Here is a 19,888-nt window from a genome sequence, read left to right on the forward strand (position 1 = left end):
TTAGCAGTAAATAGGTTTGTAAAATATTTTAAATTAAAATACAAGCCACTAGAAAGTAAAAGTGTGTCAGATATTAATAATGAGGATAGCTAACATTTTATTGCATACTTACAATGGGCCAGGCACTATTGTATACATGTGGCATATGCTTTTCCTCATTAAATCATCACAGAAACTGTATGAGGTACATCTATTGAGATCCCCATTTTATGGATGATGAATTTGAGGCACAGAGGCATCTTTGGTTATATGTCCAAGTCAGTGTTTGAGGAAAGGATGAAGTAAGAGCATTGATATGGAATACAGATGGTACCCATCATGGTTTGACTTAACGATTTTTCAGCTTTATTGTGGTGCAGAAGCAATACACATTCAGTAGAAACTACAATTTGATTAACCATACAACCATTTTGTTTTTCACTTTTAGTATAATGTTCAATAAGTTACATGAGATATTCAGTACTTTATAATAAAATAGGCTTCGTGCTAGATGATATTCCCAACTGTAAGCTAATGAAAGTGTTCTGAGCATGTTTTAAGGTAGGCTAAGCTGTGATGTTCAGTAAGTTAGATGTATTAAATGCATTCTCAACTTAACAATACTTTCAACTTCTCATAGCTTTATTAGCATGTAACCCCTATAATAAGATGAGGAACATCTGTATTGCCATTTTTAAATGATTTATCTCGTGTGAACCAGAAGAGTAAACATTATGGCTGGCTAGTTTTGTGAGCATAAAGGAAGAAGCTGGGTTCTTTTAAACACCATGATTTCTGCAATTGTTCTTATGAGTTTAATTCATGGAGGAAAGGGGGCTATTTGATTAATTACAAGGACTTCTATTTGAGGGAGTCATTTCAGAGGAAAAAAATCATCTGTGCTTTAGAATTTTTTTTAGGTATCTTAAAACAGAGAGGTATTATATGAGTCATTTCTCCTAAGAACTGGCTTAGTATAGTAAAAAGACTCCTTCTCATATTTTCCAAGATTATTGGTGAGTTGAGAGATGCTAGCAAATGATTTCCTCTGTTGCAATAGTTACCCAAGTACAGAAAGAAGAAAATAGACTGTAGGCCAGGTCTTTGAAAGTATTTTAGAATAGCAGTTCCTCCATTCGACAGATATTTATTGTGTACCTCAGAAAGTTATAATTAATATATTTTTACATTCAAATTCAAACTCCTGGCTCTTTAAAAATCTCCATAATCTCTTCCCTTTTTGTCTGTTAAGCTCTTCCTCCACTCTTCCAACAAACTGCATCTATTTAGGATTGGATTTCTCGATCACTCTTCTGTAACTACCTATATGGGGAGTTGAACTCCTTAAGCACAGGGATTATCTATTGGTTCTTAATGCCCCGGTGCCTATAGCATAAGAGGCTTAGAATGGCTAGTGAATAAATGAGTGAATGAATACATTCTTTTTGGTCTCCATGCTCTTTTATATACATGTTTTCATATGTAGATTTTGCCTTCCTTTCTTTCTTCAAAACCTTGAGGCCAGAGTTAGTGTACCTATAGTGAGACCCTATTCCAGTACGACTGCTTCCTATACCAAATCAAGACTCCTTGGACATTAAGAGACATTGTATTTCTTTGTATATCAAAGTGTTATTTCTTATTTAGCTGCTTTTCATACTACCTCAAAATGTTCTCATGCATTACCTTTTCTGTACTCCATAATGAGACCATCTTTCCATTAGATGCAGGGGTTATGAACATGACTTCTGGAGAGATGACCTGAATTAGAATTCTAATTCTTTTACTTCCTAGCTTTGTGAAGGTTTCTTAAAGTCTCTGCAGTTCAGTTTCCTCCTCTGGAAAAGAGTGAAATAGAAGGCTGCCTTTTGGAACTCATGTGAGGACTGAATAATCTATTAAAGTGCTTAGAACAATACCTGGCATATTGTAAGCATTCACCTGCTAGCAGTTATTACTGTGTTGCTTCTGTGTATATTTTATCTCATCTGTGATGAAGATGAGAAAGCAAGGGCTGCTCCTGGCCCCCACAAATACACTTACCTAACAACTATTATCAATAAATATTAGAAGGTGGGTAATAACAGCCCTTGAGAAGGCAAGGGAGACCACTGAAGATTGATTTTGGATGATTTTTTATGTAGAGACTGTAATTCATCTCTCTTGCTTCTTAATGGATCCACTAACTTATTAACAAATAATTATTGATTGCTATATGTGTTAGGCACCATTCTAGGTCCTGGTGATATAGCAGGGATCAAAAGAGAAGAAAATGCCTGACTCCATGGAGCTTACATTTTAGTCATAAGTAAACTAGAAGTATGTGAGATGGTAATAGGGCTGTGGAGAAGAATGCAGCAAGGAAAGGGGACTGAGTGTGTGTGTGGGTGTGTGTGTGTCTGTCTGTCTGTCTGTCTGTCAAGGAGTGCACATTGCAATTTTAAACATGATGTCTTAGCAAAGACCTCATTTAGTATGGAGCATTTAAGAAAAGTTTTGAATGAGGTAAAGGACTAGCCGTGTGGATATCTGTGGCAAGAGCTTCCTAAGCAGAGGTGTCAGGAGGTGCAAAGGTCCTGAGTTAGTAGCATACGTAATATGCTCAAAGAACAGCAAGGAGACCAGTATGTTTAGAGCAGTGAGTCAGAAGGAGACTAACAGAAGATAAGACAAGGAGCAGGGGTACAGCTCAGGCATCACATTGCAGGTCATAGCAAGAGCTGTGTCATTTATGCTGTGGGCTATGGGGACTCTGTGGAAAGTTTTGTGTGTCAGGATAATGTTATATGCCTTAGGAGGCAGTGGGGTCAATCTGGCTGCTTGGTTGAAAGTAAACTGCAGGAAAGCAAAGACAGAAGCAGGGAGACAAATTAGGAGGCTATTGAAGTGATCCAGGTAAGACAGTGCTGGCTTGGACCTGGGTGGTTGTAGGGGAAGTGGTGAGAAGTAGTTGTATTCTGATTATATTTTGAAAGCACACCCCATAGGAGCTACTGACAAATTGAAAATGGGATGTGAGGGAAAGAATGGCCTCAAAGATAAGGTTTTTGGCCTGAGCAATTTAGCAAGATGGAGTTGTCATTTACTGAGATGGAGAAAGTTGCTGGAACAATAGGTTTGGAGGGAAGGAACAAGAGCTAAATTTGGACATGCTAAATTTGATATGCCTTTTAGACATTCAAATGGAGATAGAGAGTTGATCCTTGGATGTAGTCCAGAATTCAGGGGAGGAGTAGAGAGCTCAAGTTTGGAAATGTAGATTCAGGCTTGTCAATATATAGTATTTGAATCATCAAGACTGAATAGAGAATGATTTTAAAATTTCTTCTGTCATACCTTTTCCCCCCTTAGTTTATTTTTCTTTATTTTACTTACTCTTCTCACCCATCCTTCTATCCCACGAATTCCAAAGTGGAAGTTAGTATTATCAGTTATCATCCAGCTTGGGAGATGTGGAGGAACATTCTACTTTTCTTTTCTCACCTTGTGATGTAATCCGAGTAAGAACTTATTGTAGTAAGGTGACAGCATCTTCTTGGTGACTATTAGGTTGTGATCAAGTCATGTTCTAAATAGAAAGCTGGAAACTTGTTTTCATGTTCCTTCTGTTAGCAGTATTTGTTTTTTCCATCAACCATATGCTAATAATTCATGAATCAGTCTATAAACACAGAACACTGTGTGCCTGCACTGTGAATGATATAAGAGAAATATTGCTAAAAGTTTCTGGCCTCAAAACATTTGCTAATTAGTAAAGAGCCTGGTCTCACATAGTAAACCAATTAGAGCACAATATAATATACCATTGAATTGTGCCTTACGTTGTATGGTGTGACTTATAAGGAAAAGCTTATTAAAATTGATCTTTTGACATTTTTGACAATGTTCTTATAAATTACTTTCTTTTTATCATATATGGATGAGATGAAGCACAGAATAAGATAGAGTGCACGGCAGAGGGGCTCTGCCCCTCGTATCTGCCCAATACCCCGCAGGTTTTGGTGATAACCTTGGGCAATGTTCCAGTCAAGCCTGCCTCCCACTTCTCACTAAAGTTAGTGGACATGTGACCCACATTCCCTAAATAAGAGCCTGTTGCAAACTACGATCTTGGCTTTTTTATTTGTAGAGATAGCTATTTTTTTGAGAAATAGATAAATCATTTTTTAGTGATTTGTAGGATGCCTTTTTTTCTTGATTATTAACTTCTCAAAACATAAACACATTGGTGGCACTTAAAGGGCAGCTTCATTACAAGAGCTGAAAGCATTAATGAGTTTGTATTAATGCTTCATTAATAAATCAGCAGTGGATAAGAAACTAGATCTTCCTTTTCCTGAAGTCTTTAATGTATCTTCATGCTCCATTGATCTAGGGGTCAGGAAACTCCTAACATTTGAGGTCAGATGATATCATATGGTATTTCCATTCTCTGAGCAAATTGGCTGATTCTTACACCCCTGTATTAATCCACCTACCCCCAGATAAACTGGTTAGCTGATATGGATAATGAATTCATCTTTTATTTTCATATGAGGTTTTTAAAGACTAACAAACATGAGACGATTGTATATAGAGGAGGAGTATTTTGGTTTTAGCTTGGTAGTGCTACTGTAGCATGAATAAGTGAGGGAGAGTAGATATATTAAAACTCATTTTCATTTAGCTTTGGGATGCTTATAGAATGGTTTGTGGCAGATATGTCTTCCTATTTGGGTTCATTTTGATAGACATGAAAATTAGAAAATATTATTTAGATAGTATAAAAAGTAAAAAATATTTCTATAATCTCCAATTTTTATCTAGACAAATGAAAGCATTTTTATTGATAGTAAAATATTGTTTTATATTTTATTTAGTGATAGCCATATTTCACTAAATAAGTAGATCTTTTAAGTTACTAGGTTCTGAGCAAAAATTTCTGATAAATCCCTAATAACCTTTCAAAGAACAAACATTTCCATCCTATTTGGAATGTAGGGAATATGAGAAACAATTAGACACATCGAGAAGGGAAACGGAGCGTTAGTTCTTTCTCCGCTGACAACTTGCTGCCTTTACTTGATGTTTCCTTTTTCTCTATGAGGATTAGAACTCGAGGAGTTTTTGGTCTTGGCAAGTGAATTAGCTAATCTTTAGCAAGGTCTTAACTGAAGCTACCAATAAAAGGCAATATTTTAAATACCTTACACTAATAAATTCTCAAAAAAAAAATCTGTTAGCATTTTGGAATTTAGCAGAACTAGCTAAGACCTTCTTTGGCTTTCTTGACTTCCAGGCTGGTCTCCTAGGAATTTTTTATGGGAGCTTTGGGGCTCATAAACTTTACAAATGTTGCTTCTGACAACGTAATGAAACCACACAGGCCAAGACTGCTGCTTGAGGAGATTATTTTAGGATTGGTTTTCTTATGACTCCTTACTCAGAATACTTCCTTGCCTTGTATTCTGTAGACAGTATCCCTTAGAAATGTTTGCTTAGTACCAGCTTCTAGTACCTGCTGTAGACTTGTTTTATTTATTTTTCACATCTCCTGTAGGTCAGAGGGAACATAAATGACTTATTGTGGGGTTTTGCCTAAATTAGGAAGTAAAAGTAAAACCTTTCATGAACCTGTGTCTTTATGAAAACCATTATAAGCAGTTCTGCAATTTTTTTTTTCAGAAAGTGATTTATTTAGGTAGAGAAAGAGAAAAAGGAGAGGAAGAGAGAAAGCTTCCACAAGACAGTGTGTGGAAGGGGACCCCAGAGGGGAAATCGGTCCAGATGAGGGAGACAGTGACTTTTAACCTGGGAGGAATTCCCACCTTCTCCAGGTTCCCTGACCAATGAAAAGAGTTCCCTTAAACTTCCTCTGGAGTGATTGACTTTTGACCCTTTCCCGCGCCCGTGAAAATTAAAACAGAAACCGTGAAATCTCCCGGATGGAGAGGCATGGGAGGGGAGCATGGCACTGGGAAGTTCTTGCCCTTAAAACTATGCCCCTTGTGGACCGGGAAAGAGAACACATTCCCTTATTCACTCTGAACAGGAAAGTTCAACTTCTGTTGGAACATGGGCATCGATTGCTCTTTAACTACTTCCTGCTGAAATGGGGTGTAGAAGGGGCCCTGCAGTTAAGTTTCCTCCAGAGGGGAGACTTTTCAGGTGCAGGTTGATCCTGAGGTCCATGACGGAGCCCACAAGCCAAGGACATTCGGCGTTTCAGTGGCAGGATTATTTGTGACCTTATGGTTCTAGAAGAAATGATGTGACAAGGTAGTTAGAGATGAGAGTCCCAGAGGCCAACAGACACAGAACGGGCATAAACGGGTCTAGGAGAGAACAGAGCCAGGACAGTCAGTTGTTAAACAAGCTTCACAATACTGTTTCTTGAAGGTTTTTAGCCCTGTGTTTGTGTGAGTGATTCCTAGTTCTTTAACTATGTTTAAAACAACACTTAACTGGTTTACAAAGTAGCAGCATATTCCTAGAAAGAGGCAGGTTCCCTTTCCACTATGAAAAGGATAATCTGAGTTCTAGAGTTATTTTGCAGGTCTGGCCCACTTCTCCTCCTACTACCTATAAGGGGCAGAGTTGGGGCATCTGGGTAGCCTGAGATGCCCTGGCCGTTTCAGCACTTCCTGGCTCCTGTTGGGGTACAGGGGCTGAGGAGCCCTGGTTGGCACTGGTGGAGGTAGTTGACATATGGAGGTAGTTCTGAGGAGCGGTACAGGCCCAACAGAGCTGAGGCTTATTCCTTAGGGAAAAGAAAATTTGCATAGGGGACCTCAAACCATTTACCCTCACTTTTACAATGCAGGTCTAATTGTAGAATAGTATCATAATCTATACATCCTTTTGGAGGCCAGGTTTTTCTACTCGGCAGGGGGTAATCTGTCCATGCTGTTTGGCAGAGGAAAATTAGCCGCTTCTTCTTCAAAGTTCGTGTGTCAAATTGGTCCCAATTTTCCAGTATATACTTTAATAGGGACTTGATCTTGGGAAGATTAGCACCCATGATTTGAAGTCTTCTTCTCCTGGCTGGCTTGCCGAATGTAAGGGTTTTGGGTTTGGCTCCCCTGAGAGGACATTTTTCCAGGTTCTTGGTCTATCATTCGCCCAAGAATGGGAGAGAAGACCACAGTGCAATGTGCTCATAAATACTGGATCCCAAACAGTGTTTGCAGAAAGTGATTTATTTAGGTAGAGAAAGAGAAGAAGGAGAGGAAGAGAGAAAGCTTCCACAGGAGGATGTGTGGAAGGGAACTTCAGAGGGGAAATCTCAAATTATATTAATAGAACTTGTAAAGATTTGTATTAAATGATAGTCAATAGAGATAATATCTAAGAATAATGTAAAATTTATGCACTTATATCCAGGGACTATATCAAGATAGATAGATTGATAGATATACACACAGGCATATACACTTAATATATATATACATATATGTATATATGTATATATATTCCCTATTCCCAAATATTTTGTGCATGTATGTCATATATATATATAACATATATATGTATATATATTCAGTGTATATGTCTTATATCTATAACATATATAATATATATGTATATATATTCCCTGGTCCCAAATATTTTGTGCATGTATGTTTTCTATGAATATTTAGGGCAACAGGAATTACAATGGTACCATATAAATGTAAATCATCAAAATTTAATATTACTCAAAATTTTCACCAACTTAGAAAATTATGGCCATATTTTAATGTAGTGAATGATATCAAATTGATGTTACTTATTTTAAATGTATTTTATCAGGTGGTCTAAGGATAACTGTTTGCGTTCTCCTTATATGGGGTTGAATTGGTATTTTGATTTAGGAATGGAAGAAATATGGTCAGTCGAGAACTGTTCTGCAGACACAAGGCACCTGGAATTTATGAAAGGAACTTGAGTGCTAGAGATCGTCTTTTCTTAGAGAACAAGAGGTTGAAGATTGAGGTACTTAGCAAGGACTCAAATTATTCAGTGGTTTCCTCAACAGCATTTTAATTCTTGCTTATGTAATTGTTTCATGGTTGACTTTATTCTTCTCATATATTGCTATTTTTCTTTGTCTTTTTCTCAGGAATAGGAAGAAAATTTCGTTAAAGCACAACACCGAATTATATTCATTGGCCACACTTCACAGAAGATTCATTGCATAATTTGGCCAGTTTCCCTCACCACCCATTTAAATAGTGTGGCCAATGTATTTGGGATTTCCCCAACCATTCAGAAACATTATTTTTATTTATTTATTTATTTTTTTGAGACAGAGTCTCGCTCTGTCACCCAGACTGGAGTGCAGTGGCATGATCGCAGCTCACTGCAACCTCTGCCTCCCAGGTTCAAGTGACTCTTCTGCCTCAGCCTCCAGAGTAATTGAGATTACAGGCATCCACCACAATACTCGACTAATCTTTGTACTTTTAGTAGAGATGGGTTTTCATAATATTGGCCAAGCTGGTCTTGAATTCCTGACCTCAAGTGATCCACCTGCCGTGGCCTCCCAAAGTGCTGGGATTACAGGCATGAGCCACCATGTCCCTGACCCATTAGCTCCATTTAGATGTAGATATATCCATAGAATGATTGTAGCTCAGGAAAATCTACTCAGCTGGATAGCATTACCTCTATTCTCTCCATTAGCCTGTGCACTTCTTTCCAGCTAGTTTTCCAGTTCAGGAGGCACAGATAGCTATAATCCTCTTTTTTTTTTTCTTTTTTTGAGACAGAGTCTCGCTCTGTCACCCAGCCTGGATTGCAGTGGCATGATCTCAGCTTACTGCAACTTCCACCACCTGGGTTCAAGCAATTCTCCTGCCTCAGCCTCCTGAGTAGCTGGGATTACAGGTGCGTGCCACCGTGCCCAGCTAATTTTTTGTAATTTTTAGTAGAGATGGGGTTTCACCATCTTGGCCCGGCTTGTCTTGAACTCGTGACCTCGTAATCCACTTGCCTTGGCCTCCCAAAGTGCTGGGATTACAGGCGTGAGTCACCATGCCCAACCTGTAATCTTCTACAGTATATTCCTTCATGTTCTAAACTGCTGATAGAGCAAACATGGTACTTAGGTACATCTAAGACTCCATGCAAACAAGGTAGTTTTCAGTTTTGTAATTTTTCAGTTGAAGTATTGTAATAGGTGCCCCCCATGCCTTTTTAATTTTAATTGAGGGTGTTCTACCCTTTAGTATCTTTTTTATGACAGTAATGATGCTGAATTGCTGTCATGGATTCTGGATGTTATAGATCCAGAGTGTTTTATTAAGGAATATTCTGTGTTGTAAGTCCCAAGACAATTGGGAATCTTAATTACTCTGTTTGTAATTACTTCTTTATTGCAATAAATTAATCTTAGTTTATTTATAAGTTTATTTCATTTTGGGTCTCAGAGCATTCATAAACAATCTCTTCCATATTTCCTGTCTGATCTGTTACTGTTATCAAGATAAGTGTTCAGAAAGAGAAGACAACTGGCCCCAAACTGTGTGGAAACTAATATATACAGAACAGCTATTCTTGAGTTTAGTCTCACAGTAGCCTATAAATCTAGCAAATTGCACAGTGCATAATAAAGTCAATGAATATGTGTGAATATATTAATTCAAATTAAAACTTGCCTAGGACTGATCTGGAAATTGCTCAACATTAATATTTTTAAATGGGAGAGAAGTCTGACCATCACCATACATGGTAAAAAGATAAGAAAGGTGGGAAAAACACAATAATATAGGCATCATAGATTCTTTTTTCTTAGAAAATATTGGAATTCAGATAAGATGCATTATTGGTCTGAGTAGTAGAGGTTATAGACCTGTGACCTCGTGTTCTTCCATCACAATGTTACCAACACCTTCATTAGTGTGAATTCAGGAATGGAGGTAGGGTTGCATTGGAGGTGAATTATAAGTCATGTTAAATTTTTCGAGAATCTTCTGTTGTCTTCCTTGGTCATCAAATTTTGAGGCTTGCAAGGTTTTGTTCTTTTCTTTGTTTTAACTACTTTTTGTTCTTGTTATCATGCCTGATCTGGCTTCATTTTGTCATTTTTACCTGGAGGTTCTCTCATGTCACCTATTTGCCCACCATAATATTAGTGGTGTTCAAACTTAATGTTAATTCTTATGTAGTTCCTTGGTTATACGTTCAAAAAATATTTATTGAGTGCTCATTATGTGTGTGGCACTTTTCTTGACTTTGAAGAAACAGTAGTAGACAACATGTTCCCTGCCTTTAAGAAGTTAGTGTGTACTCCTGGGAATGTTAAAATGGTAGGTCATGAGAACAAATCTATTTTATGCAAGTTGTCAAATAAAAATGTGATAATTTCAGATTGTGGTAAGTGCTATAAAGGAAATAACAAAGGTGATATGATTCAGATTAACAAAATGATAGTGGGGCTGCTTCAGAAAGAACAGTAAGGGAAGGTGAATTGGTAACATTTGAGCAGAGGCCTGAATGCTGAGAAGGAGCTAACCATGGAAAAAGCAAGGGGAGAATATTTAAGCCAGGGAAAAAAGGAAGTTCAAAGTTCCTGAAAGTACAAGAAGGACAGGATGGAGGCAAAGAAAGGGCACTAATGTATCTGGAGTATAATGAGCAAAAGGGAAAGTAGAAAGATAAGGCTGGAGAGATAGGGAGTAGCTAGTGGTAATAGGAACTTACTGACCTTGAATCTTAGGTTGGGTTCTGCATGAAACAGACTCTGGAGTGGAGATTTGTAGGAACAAATGTAACTGGGGAGTTCTCTTCTTCTCAGCATCAAACAGCTTTGTTCATGCTCAGGGTAAGACTGGAGGAGGTCAGCTTCTTGAGAGACTGAGAAGAGTAGGAATTTATTGGAAAAATAATCTTGTCTTTTGTTCTAATTTATCCTTTTAATCATTTTTTGAAAATGTGTTCCTTCCTCTTTTTTTGCATCTTCTTTGTATATTAATCTGTTTTTGCTCTTTTTTCTTCAATGATCATTTTTGGGGTATAGGATTGATTTTTGAGAGAGACTGAAGACACTAAAAATCTCTCTTAGCTTTTCGGACAAGAAGCAATAATGAGGTGGCCTAGGTTAGTAGACGCTGGAAAGCAAAGATGAGATGGATTTGAGTGATATTACAGAGTCAGGAAGTTGACAATTCTGTGACTGAATACATGGATGAAGGAAAGCAAGGAGTTAAAGGTGAGGAAATCAGTTGAGGCAGTAGGAACTAGAAGAGGATGAGTTCTGTTCTGTGGAGGGTCCTTCTGAAGTGCCTTGTAAGACAGCCATCTGGAGATGGACCTCTGGCAACTGGAAATGTTTAGAAATTGGAACAGAGGTCAGGCTAGACACACAAATTTTAGAAACATGTATGAAGGTGATAATTTTGTAAATAGATGAAGGTTACTATGCCATTTCTGATGTCAAGTACATATGACAGAGAGCATGTCATTTAACTGAAAAATGGTAGAAAGCTATTTTATTCTCACATATTTAAAGATTTGGCATAGTTAGAAAGGTGAATGCACCCTCCCTCCCACTAAAGATTCTAAGCCCTTTTGAATGAGGTTAGTACCAGATGAAATTCTGGGAACACACAAACCTCCTTGTGAAGGACACAGGCTTGGCAGATATATAATGTTAAGGAGAGATCCATTAGTTTGTTTCATGCTGTTTTTTGATAGCAAGAATTTTGTACTGTTTTACAGTAGATATAGTTTTGATAGATTGCATTAGAGTGCAGAATTTTCTGGAAGACCTTTTCAGATTTAGGAACCATGGAAAATCAGTCATTATTTAGTAATTAAGGGAATTAAATACTTTTATTTTGCTGAGCCTGATCTACCTAGTGACTTTTATTTCTCTCTGTGTTTATGTTTCATTTTGCAAATGTAAGTATTATTCTAGGTACTGGTTTATTAGTTTTTATTCACATATCATTTTGTAGCAGAGAAGTATCTTAAAATTATAATGTTTGTACAAGATTTTCTGTGATGATTGAACCAAGAGGAATGTAGGAGACAGGTAGGGTGCCTGATGATTTAATATTTCATCAGGCAGGACAAAGGAGAATAAAAGTAGTCCATTTGTATTTGGCTGCTTTTATGTTACTGACAAGAACAGTCAGAAGCTACCCATTTTCAGCTAGTGGTTGGGTGTCCAAGGAATTCTTGAGTTTCTAATTTCGTTTGAAGCGTGTGCCAAATAAAAGCTTTTAGAGATAGAAAGTTTCCTTGTTTAGTCACAAGGAAAAACTTGCTCCTTTAATGTAGCAAACCAAATTACTACCCTTTGTCTGACTTGTTAATTTTGAGTTGGAGGGCAATGTCCATTGGTCCATTTCAGTCACTAGTGCTCATAATAAAAGACCTGACAGAGTTTTAGGCTGTCAGTGTCTGCATGCTAATTGTTTAAGCCATTTGAATTGGTCTTGATTGATGACCTGGCTTGCCCTTAAGAAGATGGTTTGTTACCACCGGCCACAGAAAACGACATGTAAAGCCAATTGATGGTTAGTAAGTTAGAAAACATCCCATCACCCATTTTGTGTGAATATTGTATTGCTAGGGTTTTTACCTGGGAACATGTAAAAGAGTTACCACATATTTCAAAATTTGTTTTCCTCCACTTCAGTAGCACATAAATGGAAATCTTAACATAAGGACTTTTGAAATTATTTTTTTTCAAATGAGGAAGGGAGAAGAAGGTTAATAATTTTCCGTGCTCAGATTAAGAAAGGTCACAATCATATACATTCAAAGAAGAGAATGAATGTGCTCCTGGCTGGTTCCCAGGTGAATTTTGCAGGCATTTTATTATATACTTAGTTGATTTTTTTTCCCTTCCTGGGAAACTTCTATCCATTAATCTGGAGTTTTATATTTTGGAGCTATTTTTTTTTGTTCTCTTCTACCTATATTATTTTTAAAATATATCTTTATTTTAAAATTGAGCATTTGGGGATGTGTGTGTGTGTGTGTATGTGTGTGTATGTGTGTGTGTGTGTGTGTATGTACCTGTATTATAAATAAGAAAGGTGCTTAATAAGTTTGTCTTAAAACTCATGAAAGCTTGGTGTAAAATCTCACACTAATCAATATGGATGAGAATGGCTATCATCGAGAATTAAAGGCTGATGGCTTTTTTCTCAATTATCGTATTAAAAATATACTGAGAGTATTGTAAGACTCCAGATGCTTGGGTTCTGGCTCACAATATTTACAGAATGAATTTCCAAAATTTGTTTACTCCAGGAAGAAAGTTATTCCAGAATAAGTTGTGTACTTCCTTCTTAAATTTAAAGGTTAATGCATCAAAGGTGTGATAAAAATTATCTCTTACGATTAGAGATCTTAAAGAAATGTTTGAATCATTATGGCAATTAGAAAGATACCTTACTTAATATTTTGAGAGTTTTGTTGCTAGCAAAAAGGAGAAGTAAAAAGTTATTTACTTTACGTTTGTAAGAGAAAACTTGGGAACACAGGTATATCTCTGTACCTTTTCAGATATGTGAGCAATATTTAGGTATTTTTACAGAGAATTGAGAAAACATACAGATACTGACACTACTACAAAGGTAGGAGAGGACACCTTTCTATGTAGATATATTTTTTCCCATACCTTTCAAGGTAAAAATTAAATTTTAGTAGCAAAGATCTTGCTTAGAATCAAGTATGTTTTGGTGACATGACATTTATTCATTTTTCATTTATTATCACTTTTTTTTTTTTTTGAGACAGAGTCTCACTCTGTCACCCAGGTTGGAGTGCAGCGATCTCAGCTCACTGCAACCTTTGCCTCCCAGGTTCAAGCAGTTCATCTGCCTCAGCCTCCTGAGTAGCTGGGATTACAGGCATGCACCACCACACCCAGCTGATTTTTAAAATATTTTTAGTAGAGACAAGTTTTCACCATGTTTTCCAGACTGGTTTCAAACTCCTGACCTCTTGTGATCTGCCCACAGTTCTGGGATTACAGGCGTGAGCCACCATTCCCAGCCCTAGTTTATCATTTTAATTGCCAATTTTCTTAGAAAAAAATGAAGAAATATTAACTAAATGTTTATCTTTACTGGTTACCAAAGATATCCATTATTGATTATAGTAAATGAGCAATTTTCAGGAATTGTGCATAGAAATGCACTCACAGATTCATTTAATTTTTACAGATACAATTTTCGTTAACCTCCTAATTGAAATCCTTGCCTATAGACTTTCTTTCTTTCTTTTTTTTTTTTTTTTTGAGACAGAATTTCACTCTTGTTGCCCAGGCTGGAGTGCAATGGCACGATTTCGGCTCACTGCAATCTCTACCTCCCAGGTTCAAGTGATTTTTATGCCTCAGCCTCCCAAGTAGCTGGGATTACAGGTATGCACCACTATGTCCAGCTAATTTTGTATTTTTAGTAGAGATGGGGTTTCACCATGTTGGTCAGGCTGGTCTCAAACTCCTGACCTCAAGTGATCCACCCACCTTGGCCTCCCAAAGTGCTGGGATTACAGATGTGAGCCACCGCACCTGGCCCTTGCTTGTAGACTTTCATTTTCTGGTTCCATACTCCACAATATCATCAGCCCTATTTCTCAAAAATAGCACTGGTTATATTATAGCATCAGTTATATTAATTATATTGACATAAAATTAAAACTAAAATTTATAGTACAGGTACATGTATACACACACACCCCAATTAAAATGTCTCTACTTGTCGCTTCTTGTAATATTACCTAATTTTGTTTTTCTTTAATTTTTCCTAATTTATAGACCTAATTTATAACCTTTCATGGGCTCATGTGTTTCATATTTAAAGTCTGAAATGTGGCCAAGTGCAGTGGCTCATGCCTGTAATCCCAGCTCTTTGGGAGGCTGAGTTGGGTGGATCACTTGAGGTCAGGAGTTCAAGAACAGCCTGGGCAACATGATGAAACCTCATCTCTACCAAAAAATATGAAAATGAGCCGAGTGTTGTGGTGCACGCCTATAGTCCCAGCTACTCGGGAGGCTCAGGTGGGAGGATTTCTTGAACCCTGGGAGACAGAGACTGCAGTGAGCAGAGATTACACCACTGCACTCCACCCTGGGTGACAGAGTGAGACCCTGTCTCAAAAAAAGAAAAAAACATTTGAAATATAAGTCATTTGTATCTGTTCACATGATGTAAGGTGGTATCAGGCATTCTTACACATGATGGTGGTCTTAGAAAATCATTTAGAGGATGCTAGGAGAAAAATTGAGCTGCCATCTGGAGAGGCTGCTGGATTTGACGACTCCCTCTTATCATTGGCTTACTCTCTCCAGGTGCCTTACTAAAGAGAATCAACAAAGAGAGAAGGAGTTTGCTCAGTCTCTTCTGCCTTAGAGGCCTGTCTGGTCATCTGCTGCCAGCTCTTTCCAGATAGAGATGGGGAGCAGCAGGCTTGTGTTCTCAGGACCTCAGGGAATGCACTGCCTCCAGTGGGACAGAGTGGGCCCATTGCTTGTATCATTGCTGCAGCACATTATTTGAAACTGACCTCAAGACTTGGATTTGCTCCATTTATTTTTAGAAGTAATGACAGTATAGCACTTTGAGGCCTGAGTGTTATTTCTAGACAAGAGTAATACTATTTTTCTGAGAAGTCGGATTTCACGATTTTAAATGGATTTTTTGATAAAGATTTCTGAAGATTTTCCAGTAACTGAGACCTTCTGGTCAGAAAGGTGAGATGGGGCGTAGTATGCATCCTCTATTCCTGCTGACCTCAGTCTCTGAGAGTGTGACTAGACGCTCTTACTGAGCAACTGCATAGTCATCTTCTTCCCTTGTTGTGAGCGAGTCCTCTGTTATAAAAGAAGAAAAAAGCAATCATTCTCTTCAGTTATTTACCTTCCAACTTACTAAATTTGAAATTATAATTATACATACAGTACCTACAAGGTTATCAGTTGGGAGTATATTTGCTTTTATATCTTGTATTATGGCATATCTATGAGTTTTCCTAAGAGAGTCAGAGATACACACACATGCATACATACATGTGGCTGCCTTTTTATGTAAATATATTTTTGTAGGATGTGTTAATTTATATGATGCATGACTATACAATATGGACATCTCTACAAAGAAATGCACTCACAGATTCATTTAATTTTTACAGATACAATTTTCATTAGCTTCCTAATTGAAATCCCTTCCTGTCAACATTCATTCTCTTGTTCCATTGTGTATTCCACAATATCATCAATCCTGCTTTTCAAAAATAGCATTGATAGCCATCACTTTTGTGTTGCTTCCTATATGGCAGGCACTGTTCTAACTTTTTATATATAAATCTCTCAACAATTCCGTGAAGTAAGTGCTGTTAACATCCTCATTTTACACAAGAAGAAACTGAGGCACAGAGAGGTTAAAAAAGTTTGCCCTAGGTTAGTCTGTCTGAATCCAGGCAGTCTAACTCTAAAATCTGTATACTTAACTATTATATTGTGTTGCACAGAGAATCTGGGTCCTCATGCTGCTGATTAAAGCCCATATTTCCTACAGCAGAAAGTCTTAGCATATTAGCACAGTATGTATTTGTTAGCTCTTTATGGTTCTCCCTGGCTCACATTTGAGGTTGTTGTCCCCAGGCAAGTATATCAAACTATTGCTGTTCTCCAAATCTTCCAAGTATTTTTCTGACTCTATGATGTTAATCATGCTGTTCCTTTTGTCTGAAATTTACTTCATCTTTTTCTAACCAGAAAACCCCAATTTATTCTTCAAAGCCCAGATCAGTCTTCACCTCTTTTATGCATTTGTTGTAAAATTGTATCTTCTCTCATCTGTGTTCCCGTAGCACTTAATAAGTACCTCTGGTTTTGGTGCTTCTCTCGTTGTATGGTGGTGTTTGTTTATGTTTGTTTGTTTGTTTGTTTTTTTCCTTTGACCTGCAAGCCTTCTTGATGTCAGAGATTTTCCCCTCATCCTTGTATCCTCAGCACACCTAGCTCGGTGCCTGATTCATAGATGGCACTTGAGATGGCACTTGTGAAATGCTGTCAGTATTTTGAGTTCAGTGTTGAATCAGTTTGCCCTCTAGAACTGCAGGAAGGTAAAATCAAGAAAATCTGGCTGGAAACTTTTACTGACAAGAAAAAGTGTCATATGCCCTTCACTGTGAGTACCATGTCCCCTCTGCTGATTTCAGTCAACTGTCTAGTAACCAGATTCACCTCTCAGCCGCATATGCTCCTGTGTCCTCGGTGCTGCTCTGTGGTGCCCTGTCTAGTTTTCAGTCACAGTTTCCTGTGCAGGTGGTGGAGGATTTTGAAATGCTTGAAACAGAACCATTACACCCACGTGAGATAGTTTTTGTCTGTGTACGATAAGAGGTGGGTGGAGAAAAATAAGTGCACACAGCCTATTACCTGGAGTTGAGATCATCAATTAAATGTCATATAGGGTAAAATAACACATATTAGTTGTGTTTTAAATATTTTGCTCCTTAGATTCTATTCACTCTTCACTTTAATTTAGAAAGGCAGTTTTCATATGTTGGATGAGCATTGACTAATTTCCAAATACCTTCTTACTTGGTTTTTTGTATTATAGATCATGTGACTCAAGTGTATTTAGAGCAACTAGCAGATGATTGAACATGGTGAAACTAAGAGTCTTTTATTTCTCTAAGTAAAGCAGTGAATGCAGATGGGTTTCTTATAGTCATAGGGCCCCGTGTACTTTAGTCCTTATTTCATCCAGCAAAATTTTGATGACTACTTTTGACTTTAATTGAAAAAATTTTATTTAAAATATTTGCTTAGAATAATAGTCATTTTAAAGAAATACTTCTCTTGTGTTTACTGAACCAAATGCTAAGATGACACAATTCCTAATTTTAAATAAGATAAATCTTAAATTATAAATTTTTGCATAATTTTAGTAAAATAGAGGTGAGAAAGATGGAGATTATATGAAGATTCTAGGTACTTAAGTTGGAGTAGAGGAGAAAGAAGGAGGAAATGCCCTACTCATAATTGCATTGTAATTTTTTTAAGTCTTGAACAAGATGTTGAAGTCTGAATGGTACTGAAATAAATGAAAGATTCAAATTCAAAAGAAGAAAAAAGTAATCATTATAAATTTTGAAAATTCACAGAAATGAATGATAATATTCTGAAATTTGAGAAAATAAATGAAGCTATGTTTTAAAATTTAATTTATAAAAATCTGAGTGATATTTTTTATAAAACAAAATATGAAATTATAAATTTATATGAGAAATTTATTTTTCTTATATAAAAATACATTTTTATAAATTTCTCATATACCTTCCTCTTTTAAAGAAGTTATATTTGAAAATTGTTTAAAACTAAGGATTGCTGTTTCTCTTATATCAAAACAGCTAAAACATTTAGCTCCTGTTCTGTGATGCAAAGTTTAACATATGTAATCTGATTTAATTCTTGCCATTACCTGTAAAGCATTATTATCTTCTATCATATATGCATGGAAAATGAAACTTAGCAATTTGCCCAGAAAGGAAGGGGCAGAACAGAATTTAAACTCAGGTACACTGCTCCTGTATCCCATGCTTTTTCTAGTATATTTAGGTAGAGAATGTCAATTTTGAGTACAGATATCCTTGTGCTGGAGAAACCAGCAAACTGGAATTACAGACTAATCATATGACAAAATGGAATGGAAAAGGGCTTTTTTTTAATTGAGTATGTTTTCTGGCATGTGTTAAACAGAAGTCATCTAAATAAAATATTCATATTTAAGTTGTCTTTTAATCTCAGTAGAGAGTGATTAAATAGTGGGTTATCTGGGTGTATTTATTCATGATTTTTGCTTCTGAATGTGGGATCACTTATTTTTATAGCATAGAATCAACTTAGAATAAAATTTGATGTGAGATTTTGTTACTCAAAATAATCTTGATGTTTTCTGTGATTAGTGAATGTTTTCTTGGGACTGGCCATATTACTCATTATCTTTACACTGAAAATGAAGAATATACAGTGTATTAGTCCATTCTCATGCTGCTATAAAGCACTGCCCAAGACTGTGTAATTTATAAAGAGGTTTAATTGACTCACAGTTACACATTGCTGGGGAGGCCTCAGGAAACTTATAATCATAGTCGAAAGGGAAGCAAACACATCCTTCTTTTCATGGCAGCAGGAGAGAGAAGTGTTGAGCAAAGGAGGAAAAACCCTTTATTAAACCATTAGATCTCCTGAGATCTCACTCACTATCACGACAGCATGGGAGTAACCACCCCTATGACTCAGTTACCTCCCACCAGGTTCCTCCCCTGACATGTGGGGATTATGGGAACTACAATTCAAGATTAGATTTGGGTGGGGACACAGCCAAACCATATCATACAGTGCATCTCATTTTTCACATTTTATACAGAAGTATTGCACATAATAGGAAGAATAAAAGGGAAAGAAATACAGCTTAAATATGATTATTAGTAAAATATAACATTTACTTCAGTAAATATAGTCAACAGGAAGCTATGAAATATCTGGGTCTTCCAGTACTTTGTAATTTAATGAATGATTATAGGAAAATTACAGAAATCCTTTTCTACTTCATTCTTTCTGACTCCTGATTTAGGGGAATGCTCTTTGAGCCCTACCTATTTCACAGGGAGACGGTGAAGATTAATTAGCCCACGTTAGCCAAGTTCCCAGTGCTGCCCCAGAGAAAGGCATCCATAAATCAGACCTATCATTAAAAGGCTTTCATTTGTCTTTAGTCCTTGCACAGGATAGTGCCATCACTCCATATCCTAATGGGAGTCACCCACATTCAGGCCAAGGACAGGTTTTTCCATGACACAAAGAATGTTTGTTCTATATGACTAGGTAGATTTCCTCCTCTCTGTGCTTCAGTGTCTTCATCTATCAAAGCAGTGGTCATAGCCAGATAATTCCTAAGGGGAACTTACCCTAGAGTTT

General features: G+C 37.0%; 1 protein-coding gene across 23 annotated transcripts in view; it reads left to right on the forward strand.

Annotated features, from left to right (window-relative positions):
* CAMK2D (calcium/calmodulin dependent protein kinase II delta) overlaps window positions 1-19,888 on the forward strand; it is a 317,145-nt gene that overhangs the window by 59,514 nt on the left and 237,743 nt on the right. The gene's annotated exons all lie outside the window — the stretch shown is intronic.

Source organism: Aotus nancymaae, unplaced genomic scaffold (assembly GCF_030222135.1).
Source record: "Aotus nancymaae isolate 86718 unplaced genomic scaffold, 86718_ANA_hifiasm-v0.15.2.pri h1tg000033l, whole genome shotgun sequence".
NCBI lineage: Eukaryota > Metazoa > Chordata > Mammalia > Primates > Aotidae > Aotus > Aotus nancymaae.